The 12,551-nt window shown below is 40.3% G+C and overlaps 1 protein-coding gene across 1 annotated transcript in view; it reads left to right on the top strand.

Moving 5' to 3' along the window:
* DDX10 (DEAD-box helicase 10) overlaps positions 1 to 12,551 on the top strand; it is a 504,153-nt gene that overhangs the window by 184,487 nt on the left and 307,115 nt on the right. The window lies entirely within an intron of this gene.

The following is a 12,551-nucleotide window of genomic DNA, read 5'->3' on the forward strand; positions in this document are numbered from 1 at the left end:
GGAGGGAAGGTTTAAGTTGGACATCAGGAGGCGCTACTTCACGGTCAGGGCGGCTAGGGTCTGGAACCAGCTTCCAAGTGAGGTGGTGCAGGCTCCCACCCTGGGGGTTTTTAAGAGGAGGTTGGATGACCACCTTACTGGGGTTGTTTGACCCCAGTGCTCTTTCCTGCCATGGCAGGGGGTCGGACTAGATGATCTGCTCAGGTCCCTTCCGACCCTAGAAACTATGAAACTGTGAAACAGTGTGGGGCTAGGGCCTGGGGCAGAGCCTCCTGGTCTTACCCTTCTGTTCTGATCCTGAATGCCACTCCCTGCGCCCATACCATCTGCCTCGCTGTGTGCCCTGCCCACATGGGTCCCGGGATTGTTGGGCAGTGATAGTGCAGGGCCTGGGGTAGAACCATGATTTGCTTTCTGTATCCCCCTACCCAGAGAACTGGCTCCCATTGCAGGGTACCTGTCTCATTCCTAGATGCTGCTCCCCACCTGCCCATGGCTTAATCCCAGCTGCCCAGGGCAGACTGTGCTAGGCAGTTAGCGGGGTAGGGGGGATGATCCAGCCTACGACAGCTCACCAAAACTTCCTAACTGGTCCTCAAGTCCAAATAATTACCCACACCTGGATTAGGCTGTTTAAAATTATCATCATGATCTCATTTAAGAATAGCAAGTGCATTTAACAAGCAACAGAAATAATCTGTGTAAAAATATAGCAATTTGTATCTCCGCCTCCGATCATTTTACCATAACTTAATTGCTTTTTTGAAATAAAAAATGTGTTTTCTTTAATTTAACGTCTTTCAGTTCAATACCAATTGGTATTGATACACATCTTATTTTGCTGCATGCTTAACAATATCATAAAAGAACAGAAAAACTTCAGTTAAAGAAAAAATAGTATGTACTTTATCTGATGGGGAAAAATATCCACAGTATCAGTGACTGCTTTCTAAATCAGTTATCAGGGTAGTTTTAGGTTTTGAAAGATCCTGATTTCACAATTAAATTAATCCTGGATATCCAAAATTACGCATCCTGCCATGCCACATACACATGGCAGGACTTGTGACTTTTGGGATTAGAGGTAAAATTTGTCAGCTCTCAGCTGTACAACAAACAGGTGGGGAGCCCAGTTTCAGGGACTGGATCCCTGATGGCAGGCTCCCCACCCATATGGATGTTCAAAGGGTGCTGCAGGAAGCATGTTTTTGGGACTGGTCCCTAATGCTCTGCTGCTGGTGGCACCCTTCCAGTTCGCCAGCACCTGGGGAGTCCTTCAGCTGCCATCAGGGCACCTTTATAGACTACTTGCTAATCAAGATGTAATAATAAAGCTCAATATATGTAGACCAACAAAATACTTGTTTGCTTTTAAAAAAAAAATGTTTTCTTTTCCAAAGCCTTGTATACCGATTTCAATGACAATTAAATTGAGAATTGAAATAGTGGTAAGTATTTATTATATCACTGGTTCCCAGCCTGTTTAGATTCAAGGCACCCTTGAGAAAATTCCAGTTTTTAGCTTTCACTCATTTTTAGACTACACAAAGTAGACTAATTCTTCTCTTGCAGAGAACTCAGAAAGACCACAGCAGGTCAGAATGTCTTTGACGTTGTGCATTTTGTCTGTATTTATCTTGTGAATAATGTGCAAGTGTTTGCACATTTACCAGAGCAAATACTGTGCATCACCCAATATCCATCAAAGGATCTCAAAGTACCCTGTGATGCTGTGGCATCTTGGTTGAGAATCACTGCGTTATACTTTCTGTTTTAAATACACTGAAGCATCTTTTAATTGGGGCAAATGCTTGAATCTCTGCATGGATATGCAGTTCTGTCAGGCCTCCTTATAAACTTACGCAGAAGTACATTTAATGCACGCGGTAGTGAATTACTGGTTATGATTAGAGTTTAGGTCACCACCAAGCCATCTCATGTTCCAGCATTCTTCTTTGCCGTTGCTGACCTTTTGAACATAATTTAAAATGCATGCTGAAAGACCTTGTCTGATTGAAAATATGGGAAACATTTTAAATAGACAAAATTAGAATTTGGCAAGTATAAATTTGACTGAGCCCAATTATACTATGGACTTTAGGTAATGACTAAAATTGGTCAGAACCTCTGTCTGATGGATGGGAAAAGTTCCAGCCTTAGATGTCTAGTTCCCTAGCATCTTTTATAGAGACTTTAGAGATTTAGCTGTGATGCATCATATGTTACACCAGTGCCTTTTTCCTACTTCCTACATCATTTACATTTTTCTCAAAGTGATGACTATGTCGTGGCTGGCATAATTGACATCTTGATATAGATTTGTTTAATTATAAATACATTGTTATATTTGTTCCTGGCGAGAAAGTTTGATAACACAAACCCGTGTATGAATAAATGTCATTTCTAGTGTATTGCCTTTGTTTTTCGAAATCCTCCAATCCTGTTTTATTTTGGTGTCTGCTGTTAGAAAGCTCAGAAGACCTAATTTCTGTACATGATGGTAGATTTTATGAATGGTTTAGGAATTCTAAATTCTGTTATAAATTCTTGTACAGGGATGGTAAGGCAGAAGATTTCACTTCACTGTGCTCTCTCTCACTGCATGTATGAGTACTGGCATAGTAGGTAAATCGTTAAAAGAAAGAAACCTCAAAAGAAGATTTAATTTAAATTTCTGGTTCTGGGTAGACAGGCAACCTTAAGCATTTGTAGCTATCAGAGGTTGCCTAATAATAAGCAGTGCAGGCTATGTCTTAAATGTCATTTATATGAAAAGCCTTTCTTCAGAATACTACTAGAGAGGAGGAAGATTCTAATATTGTCTCTATGTAATATTAGTCTGTAGCGTAGAGAGTATATCAAGTCTGTGTCCTTATCTCTTATGCTATTATTGGTGGATGTAGCCACTATTTCTAACTTCCCAGGCCCTGTGGAATCATGTAGAACAGAATAAATTAATGTAATCCCTAAAAACAAATGAACTGCATTTATCTGAATCCAAGCCAACCCCCCCAGTAATTTGATTGTGTAAATGGAAAATGTATAACATTAGTTTTCCTGTATAATTTGGAAAATGTATAACATTAGTTTTCCTGTATAATTATTGGAGGGTTATCTTAAATTCATCTCCTCTCTCTGCTGCAGTGGAGAAACTAGTGTCAGAGCAGCAGGGAGTGGGGGAGACTAAAGGGGAATGGGGTGTGGGGAGAAGGTGGTGGAGAGGTTAAGCAGCCTGACCTCCCTCTCTAACCCCTACAATTTGCCCCGTTCTGTCTGTCCTTCCCCTGCTTTCTCCCCGTTGCCTGCTCCCCTGTGCCTTCTCTCCCATTGCCTCTGCCCCACCATCTCCTTCCCCTGCAGCCTCTGCCACCCTGTTTTGAGTTTAACCCTTTCAATTTGAGCAGTTGTGGTAGAGCAGGGGTGTCAAACTCAACCTGGGCCTATGCATCATGCCCTTCTCCTTCCCCATACGTGCCAAATCCTGTATACATGGCACCTGTTCTGAGGTCTACACCTTACATGGCACAAAACATGGGTTGGCCAGCCAATGTGGTGTGGATTTCAGAGTGGTCAGAACCAGTACTGCATGTGGCATGTGTCCTGGGCCCTGCCTAGTCCATTGTACAATGCATGAGTCAACTCAGATCCAGAAGCAGCACTGGGAGCCATATATTTGACACCTCTGGGTTGGAGCATCTCTTAGGCTACTAGGGCCTCTAAAGAGTTTTTAGCTTTGTGAAGTAAAAACTATTTCTATAAGAACTTTTCTTCTTCCTGTATGGAAGGCTGTTCCAGAGCCTTACTGATTCAGTGGTTTGATATCTCTTCTTATTTTCCAGCTTAAATTTATGTCCTATTCAATGTATGCCTGTTTGCTCTTGTGCCCAAACTGTCCTTCAGTTTAGAGTTGTTCTTCCATCTTGGTGTTTGTTTTCTTCATTCTGCCATCCAAATTCTTTTAGACTCCTCTAGTATGCTGGGCACTCTACCCCTCACCCCTCTTATTAGCCCTTTTCTGCCTCTGTTTCAGTTTAAACATCTTTCTTGTTCATAGTCTGCTAATGAGGAGGTTATTTTTTGGCTTTGTGGATTTTCATTCACTAAATAAACAAATAATAATCATAGTCTTAGAGAAGTAGGGCTGGAAGGGACCTCCAGATATCATCTAATCCTACCTTTGGCCTGAGACAGGAGCATCATATGTCATCCAATGGCTTTTTTCAGTATTCCTGTTGAGCTAGCACTTTGCTTTACACAATTACATTAATACTTTATTATCCTGACTGGAAATGCCTCTCTTGATATATTCTAGGATCACATTTACCTTTTCTATGGCTATACCATAGTCACAAGTCTCTCCTTTACTCTGTTTCTATTTGAGAAGTACTTTCTCTAGAGTAAAAAAAAAAAAAAATCTTAATTTGACCTAAGTGCATAGCTCTGAATTTTGTGCTGTTGAATTTGAGCCCATTTCTATTACTGCAATCCTCAGGGTCATCCAGGTTTTCCTGTATGCTGTTCCAGTCTTTCTATGTATTAATGGTACCTCCCAACTTCGTTTTCCTAAAACAGCTTTATTAGCTCAAACCTAATTTTTGCGCCAGGGTCAATAAGGAAAATATTGAATAAGATTAGCCTTATACCTTTTTTTTTTTTTTTGTTCGTTTTAAGGAACTCCTCTGGTAACCTCCTTCCAGTCCTATACTTTCCTTTGTCATCTCCCTTTTAACCATTTTCTTATTCCCTTGCCCCACCTTCCACCTCGTTCCCAAAATGTTTGTGCCAATACTCATGTCTTCAGTTAAACTCAGAATTTCTCATGTGGCACTGTATCCAAAACTTTCATTAAGTCCGGGTTAATCTTCTGCACTTCCTGGTCTTTTTAAGTTGTTAAATCACCAATATCAAGGTAGTTCGGCATGATATGGCTCTACAGCGGTGTTGCGTTTGATTTCATTTTCCATTTTTTTCCATGGCTTTACTTATGCTTCAGAATAAATTAAGAGATCTTTGCATAGTTGAGATCAGAGTAAAAGGCCTGTAGTTCCCTTCGGTCACTCGCTCCCTTTCTGGAAGGGAAGGACCTGATTTGCAGATCTTCCTGCATATAGAAACAGCCCCAATTCTGATGCATCTTGCTGCTGGGCTTCTCATTTCAAGTGTCAGTTCTTTCCAGATTCTGGGATAGAATTGTTTTGGAAGCCCTGACTTGAGAGCTTTCTTTCCTTTGGGTTTTGTTTCCATGTCGGGGATGGCCGTTTCCATTTTCATTAGCAAGCCAGTCTTTGCCTAAAAAACAAAGTCATTTTTAAATGTAAACTTGAAACTATATATTTTAGTTTTTTGTAAGATACTGAGATTAATTTTAATCTTGATCCCATTCTTGCTGCATATCAGCTGCACTACTTCTTTTCTTGTTCTGTTTATTATTTAGGTTGCTGAAGAACTTACATTTCTCTGTGTATCTGACTCCAATTTACTTTTGGTTATTTTCACTTTATCCCACTAGTTCCTGATCTCCAAAGACTTCTCTTTTTGGTGGTGAATTTTTTTCCCATTCCTTGAGGGGTTTCTCCTTAATAAATAAGGAGATGTAAATCCTTTCTGGAGGTGCTTATTTATCCAGTTAAATCTGGAATCCTTTCATCTTGTCCCCCCCCCCCCGCTTAGGAAGCAAATTCCAGATGTTTTGTTCCTTTGTCTTAGAGATTTGGACCTTATATTCAGGCTTATTCTATTTCAGCTCTTGTCTCAAGCCCCAGTAACCTTCTGCTTCTTTTAGGGTACCTGTCTTTCTTTGTCTTAACATTAAAAAGAAGTGATGTACTTATTTAATCAGTTTGAATGTTACGGATCAAATCCTATTAATCCATTTGAACAGTTTAAATTGAACAGAGTCATTTCAGTAGGACTGCTTTGTGAATCAGAGTTTTAATTTGGTGACTCCTTGTAAGTGGTAAAAAGTATCTAGCTATGATGTTAACCTTCTATACTCACAAACACTTTTCCTGAAGATATTGTTGGAATTCTAGTAACAATACAAAGAAATTATTTTGTTTGTCCCTCTTTTCCTTGTCAAGAATCAGGAGTTTTTTAAGTTACTATTCCTAATGCTCCATGAAAATTTTTAAGGATTTGGGCTAATTCTTAAATTTAAAATAAAAAATTTAAGGGTGCATCGATATTGGCCCAAGAAATCCATACTGATGGCCGATTTTATTTTATTTTATTTTTTTTTAATGAACCATATTGGCTGATACAGAGCCAATCCTGATATACAGTTGGGCAGCATGGAGAGTGGCGTCTGGCTGGTAAATGTGTTGTGGAGAAAGGGGGGAGGGAAAGGGTGTGGGGGGGGCAGATTGAGGCCCCTGTGGTGAGGGAGGGAGTGGGGCTGGGGCAGGGGTGGGGTGCAGGATGGAGCTGTGGCTTGTCCAGGGATGGGGGGTTATGTGCCCCTGGATCTGCGCATGGGGTGAGGGTAGGCTGCCGCTGCAGGCTGGGGCTGGGGCAGCACACAGCAAATTGTGATGGGGACCTGGGCCAGGCTGTGCTTGGGGTGGGCAGAGGCAGTGCTGGGAGTGGGGCTATGGAGGAAGGGGGGACTGCAGCCACCACAAAATTCGCCATAGCCCCCTTAATAGTAGTTCCCCTCCCAGTGTCACCGCTGCCTGCCCCCGCCAGGAAGAGCCTGCCCCAGCCTGCAGCAGCAGCCCACCCTCACCCCACAAGCAGATCTGGGGGCACACACCCCCTGTGCCCTCCTGGGGTACTCATAGTGGTGGGAGCTGCCCCCCAGGACCCTCTGGATGAGCCATGGCTCCATTCTGTGTCCTGCCCCAGCTGTGCAGTGCCTGCCCCAGATCCAGCCCCACTCTCTCCCTCACTGTTGGGTCTTCAATCTTCCCCCCTTCCCTCACAGCAAACTTACCACCTGGACCCAGCTACTCTCTACACTGCCGGGCTGTGCTCCTGGCTGTCTGCTTGCTGCACTGTGGCTGCGCATGCATGGGGTATTTATCGGCCACATCAGCCAAAAAAAGCTGGTTGCTAATAATGTCAATTTTCCTTATATTGGTGCTGAAATGATATGGGACCGATGTATCGTTGCACCTCTACAAAAATAATTTTGTTGGTATTTCCATTTTTCTGCTGTTCATATCCCTTCGTAATTTCAGCACTGTATATTGGGTTTGGAGCATTCTTTTCTGTATATGAGACTGAAAAGCTTGTCACTCCTGTTTGATTTTTTTTTTAAAGCTTTTCTATTTAACTTTGTAAAATTATATACAAAAAATTTTCAAAACAGATTCCTGTAGGAAAATGAATGGATTGTAAAACAGTGAGACATGATGAAGGATGTGTTAGGAATGAAATAATTTCCTTATTCTTTCTGCTTTGTACATGTACATACTTTGTCAGGAGAACGTGATAAAGTACATTCTCCTATGAGCAGAACTAGGGAAGCTGCTTGCACATCATTCTGGGAGGTAGTCTATTTCACCCCTGAATTCTGTTAATAGTCATTGTTTTAGTAGCAATGAAATGTGTTATGCACAAAGATGAGTATCTCAGGATCTTTCTAAAACTCCATATTTAATTATTCCTTGTTAGCATTGCTGTATAGTTGTGGTGCTCAACCTTGGTCTTGTGGATCAGATGAATGGCATAGGACCCATCTGTGGCTGAATGGGGCCCTAAGACCCAGCACTACATCCTTCTTGCTTTGTGTGCTTGTATTGGTCCCTGCGGTCTTGGCATCACCCCTTCCCACACCTTACATGCCAGGATTGGGTCCTGGGAGCCTAGCACCATCCCCTGCATACCGGGATTAGATATCAGACACTTGGGAATGTTCCCTCCTTTCCCTGAACTCTGGCATTGGCTCCAAGGCACCTGGCAACATCCCTGCTTGCCAAGATTTGTTCTGGGGTCCTGGCACCACCTCTGCCCCCCATGCACTGGGATTTGGTTCTGGCAGCACCCCACCCTCCTTCCCCAATTGGGCCCTGGGGCCTGGCACCATCCTTTACTGTTTCTGTGTGCAAGGATCAGGTGCCAGATCCAGTGTGCCAGCCCTGGGGCTCCCGATGGGTTCAGAAGTTTGTCAGTAGTGGAGGATGCTCCCATGCCACCAAATTTCCAGTCCTGTGGGGAGCTATATGGGCTGAATGATATGGTACGGACTGGAGTTTGAGTACCCCTGCTATATAGGAAGCTAACCTTTGTTTTCCTTTGATACCCTATAATGTTGACCTTTTAATCTATTGTTCCCAATTCATTATCTTGATTCAGCTGACCTTGTATCTTCCCTTTTGTTATGGGACTTTACTGTGCCGAAAGCGTTTTTGTTTTTTTTTTCTTCAGGAGGCAAGATTTCTTTGTGATATCTTTTATTGGATCAACTGTACAGTTGGGAGAGCTGTTGGACAAACTTTCAGCCATCAGGTGCTCTTTCTCAGGTCTGAAGGAGAAGCAGATTTAGGCTGAGTTAAATATCAGAAAAGACCCATGCTTGGAGGGATAGATAAAGGCTCTGAAGTAGGAATGAAGAAGTGTGAACAGCAGCCATTATAAGACAAAAGTAGTGCAGTAGGTAATCTATCGGCAGAGGAAGGCCATTTCAATTGGGGTGCTTGTTACCCATAAAGTGCAAGGATATAATTGGAGGTATTTGTAAGGTTGAACCATAAAGCCAATGTCTATATTAAGACCAGATTTTTTTACTGTCTAGTAGAGGTATGAATTTCTGTTCCCAGGCTCATCTTCTGGAGGCAGTTTGTAAATTCCCTTTGAGCATGAGGATTGTGAGGTCAAAGGGAGTGGTTATTCTGTGAAAAATGTACTTGTACTGGCGTTTGTGTCCTCTGTCCTTTTATATTATTCCTGTGTGGGTTGTGATGTGTAGTTCTTGTCCAGTTTGACCCACACCGTTTTCATAAGGGTATCTAGCACACTGGATGAAGTACTGTGTTCTGTGATGTCCGTATATAGGATCTGCGTATTTTGATGGTTTTGTTGAGAGGAATGTTCACTGTTGTGGTGCTAGAGACGTGTTGTTGACAGGTTTTTCATTTGTTGTTGAGTCAGGGTTGTCACATTTTCCTCCATCCTTCAGTTGATCTCAAACAAAGATATGCTGACAGTCGCAATGAAATTAGGTATACAAGAGCTGAGATACTTAAAAACTACAAATCTTTATAAAATAGATTTTATGTACAAAGCTTAAAACCGAGGATATAGAACATAAGTGTAAAGGCTTTTTAAATTTGGGGGGGCAGTTGATCTGCAGGATTCTTTTGTGTCGGTACTCACAAATAGTGATGCTATTCCAAATCTATATCAACAACACTTGCAGTAACATCATGCTATGCATTTATTTTATTCTTCTGATTTTCTTGACACATTAATAATCTATCTTGGATTCTTGGGGGTGAAGTGGCAAAGAAATAAGTTGTTTGATACTTACTGGTCAACATGATCATGACACCCATATATCATAGAGATGGTTCCAATATAAAAAAAAAATCTCAAATATCATAGTCTTGTTTCTCTTCTGTCATTTGTTTCTGGACTTCACAGTCCCATGTGTGTGTCCCGCCCTTTTAATCAGAACTGTAAGCCCAGCACTTTACCAATTACAAATAAAATTTTATTTTTTTGATTGTAGGTAAAGCTAGTCAATCTCTTTATATTCAAGGTGCATGTTATACTGCAATCAGCCAGGGCCATGTGCATCAAGATAGGAATGGTTCTGTGATGAGTAATATCTGTTGAGAAAATGTTGTTCTGGTTTTGCTCATTTTCATAATTTCTTCAGTCTAATTGTGTAACCTTTTTGTCTTCTGCAGTCATAAATAGAAATAGCTGTAGAGATGGGTGATGAGAAGGCTTTTAATGTCTTCATGTTGGTGTTTGCAAACATTGTCTTTGAACCTATTCTGAAAAGCAACCAAAAATGCTCGAGGCTTCTGTCATGACTACAGGGCTAGCTGTATCCAAGTTTCCTGTGGTGTCTGAGTGTCTTGCCTCCCCCCCCCCAGGTTTCTTTACCTATCTGAGAACAGAGTTCTGAAGTTCTCCCACTCTTAGATTGGGTGCAGTGCTCTGTGTATCAACTGTTATTACTCAGCAGGATTTGGGCAATTGCAGTTCTTCTCTTTGGGAGTCTGATAGTGGTAAATATAACATTTTTTAACAATAAGGGTGGAAAAGTTGGACAAATGATTTTAAACACGTGTTTCCTAAGGGTTTCCAGTTGTCTCCCTCTTGGTGTAGAGTCCATTTTTCTTGGAGAAACTTTCTCTCCTCTTCTTTTTAAACCTGTCTCTCTAATTTAGTTCTGTGTCCAAGGCTTTGTCTCTTCTGTTGCAAAACAGGCCTGTCTGCTCAGGAGGAGATCAAGCCGGACCTGTTGTCCCTTAACAATTTAAGTACTTGCTGATTAAAGACTTATCTGGAACTATTTTTTGACCTTCCTGCTTGCTTTTCCTTAAAGCTCCCTTTAAAATAAACTAGTGTATTTCTACAGAAAACATAATAACCAGGTCAGCATAACCAGTCTTCATAAATTTCTGTAGGATGGATCCAAATCTGTTACAATTCAAGTTTCATATTCTGTTACAGAGTGAAGTAGGGTGGAATTATTTAATAGATAGTAAGCTGCTTTAAAAAGTTTATTTAAAATATGTTTTGGGGACATTGAAATACTTTGAATACATTTATATTTTTGTCAGATATGAGGAAGTAAAGATACTTATTTAGAAGAACAATTGTTGAAACACCTAGTCTGCACCTCTTGAAGTTTTAGGCAGCTTTATTTCTTTGAAATTCTTTTTGTTCTATATGCATTTTTAAAGCATTATATAACTTTTATGTACTGAATATCCAATTCTTGAATATCCAACTTCTTATTGATATTCCTCTAAGCTTATTTAGGGAGTGTATTATAGAGGCAGCTGAACAAACAATATGCAATAGCGTGACGGTTTTGAAGTATTACTTTAAAACATTTATTTACAAAAGTAGAGTGCAATGTGGGATATCAGGTCTGCATCGAGAATAAATAAAACCCCCTTGGTTTATGTAAACCACTTAAAAGAAATTCAAGTGATTAAAGTAAACAACAACTTCCTCATTAAACAGTACTGTCAATAAACAATGTTTGGGGAAGTATAGTGATCTATTTTTAAGTTTAAAAACTTCCTTTAGTTAGAGGTTAATATATTTGCATAAAAGGTCACTATATAATTTAAGAAATGCAGTCTTTTTTGTCATTGCTTTATTAAATGCTTATTAAACAATCAAATACTTTTTATCAGTTTATTACTTTGCTTTCTTCTTTTCTTAGCTATGTATTCCATTGGTGCTGAATGTTACTTAGAAAACATTTTGGTTGCTTAGAATAAAGTGTACATTTGATAATGTATGTAAAGGTTCAGGATTAGTTATGTTTCTTACATAATACAGCATCCATGACAAAAACAATGTGGATGGTTAAGTATAAAGATGAGGATGGAAAGAATATGAGAGGTGATTAGGGAAGAGTTAACTGATTCCCAGTTCAGAAAACTCATCTGGTGGCATTATAAATGAGCTTCCTCTGTAAACTATAGCTGCTAATAAATAACATTTAAAAAATAGTGAGCGAGGAGTGTTAGCTGTAGTTGTCACACTGATGGACAATGGGGAAATAGCTGAATCAAAATAAATGGATCATACTGTAGCTTTCATTACTGTAGTAATGGAAGCATTATATGGGTTATGAGCAATGGGAATCTGATATCTATGAATAGGTTCAACTAAGGCCAATAAAACTCTTATGAGAGCTCTGATTTATAAATTATACCTAAATCAGTGGTCTGTAGCTTGTCGGATGTGGACTATTAGCAATAGTTATGAAACGCATAGTGAAATGGTTCAGAAAAAAGTGTTAGAGGGAGTTGAGGGACAAAATGGTAAATGAAAAGATTTATCTTTTACAATATGATTGTAGAATTAAAAAGAAAAAACAATTTATGAATTTTTCAATGAAAAACCAAAAAAAAGCCATGACACAAACAGCTTCCAAGTATAACAGTGGATGTACCAAATACTGCAAAGAAAACCTGGATAAAGCTTCTATTCATATTGTGCTATAAAAGTGTCTAAAAGCTTTAGTTAGAGATTGGGACATGATTGTATGGAGTGCTTTTACATATTTTGTAGGCTCTCTGATAGAATTAACAATTTAAGAATATGACAAGACAACAGGTGGATTCAACAAGCAGATGGGTACAAGGTAGTAGAGACAATTATGACTGGTGTAATAAGCAGCAGTCACAGCACACCATCTGCCTAGGCGTTAATGGAAACTGTAGAATATTGGTGGCTTTTTTTAACTGTTGTGAATAATTTTCTGATTGTGCCTGAAGGTGCAGCTGAATATCTGCTATTTAATGTACCTCAGCTGAGGCATAACAGTGCAGCTGGGTGTGTGGGCCAGGGACTACTTAGAGTGGTCACTGCTGCTGATGTGATTGTGTGGCTGGGATGTTGGGGGGGGGGGGGGT

The sequence above is a fragment of the Gavialis gangeticus genome, unplaced genomic scaffold, assembly GCF_001723915.1.
Source record: "Gavialis gangeticus isolate Ggan-Ray unplaced genomic scaffold, GavGan_comp1, whole genome shotgun sequence".
In the NCBI taxonomy this organism is placed as follows: domain Eukaryota; kingdom Metazoa; phylum Chordata; order Crocodylia; family Gavialidae; genus Gavialis; species Gavialis gangeticus.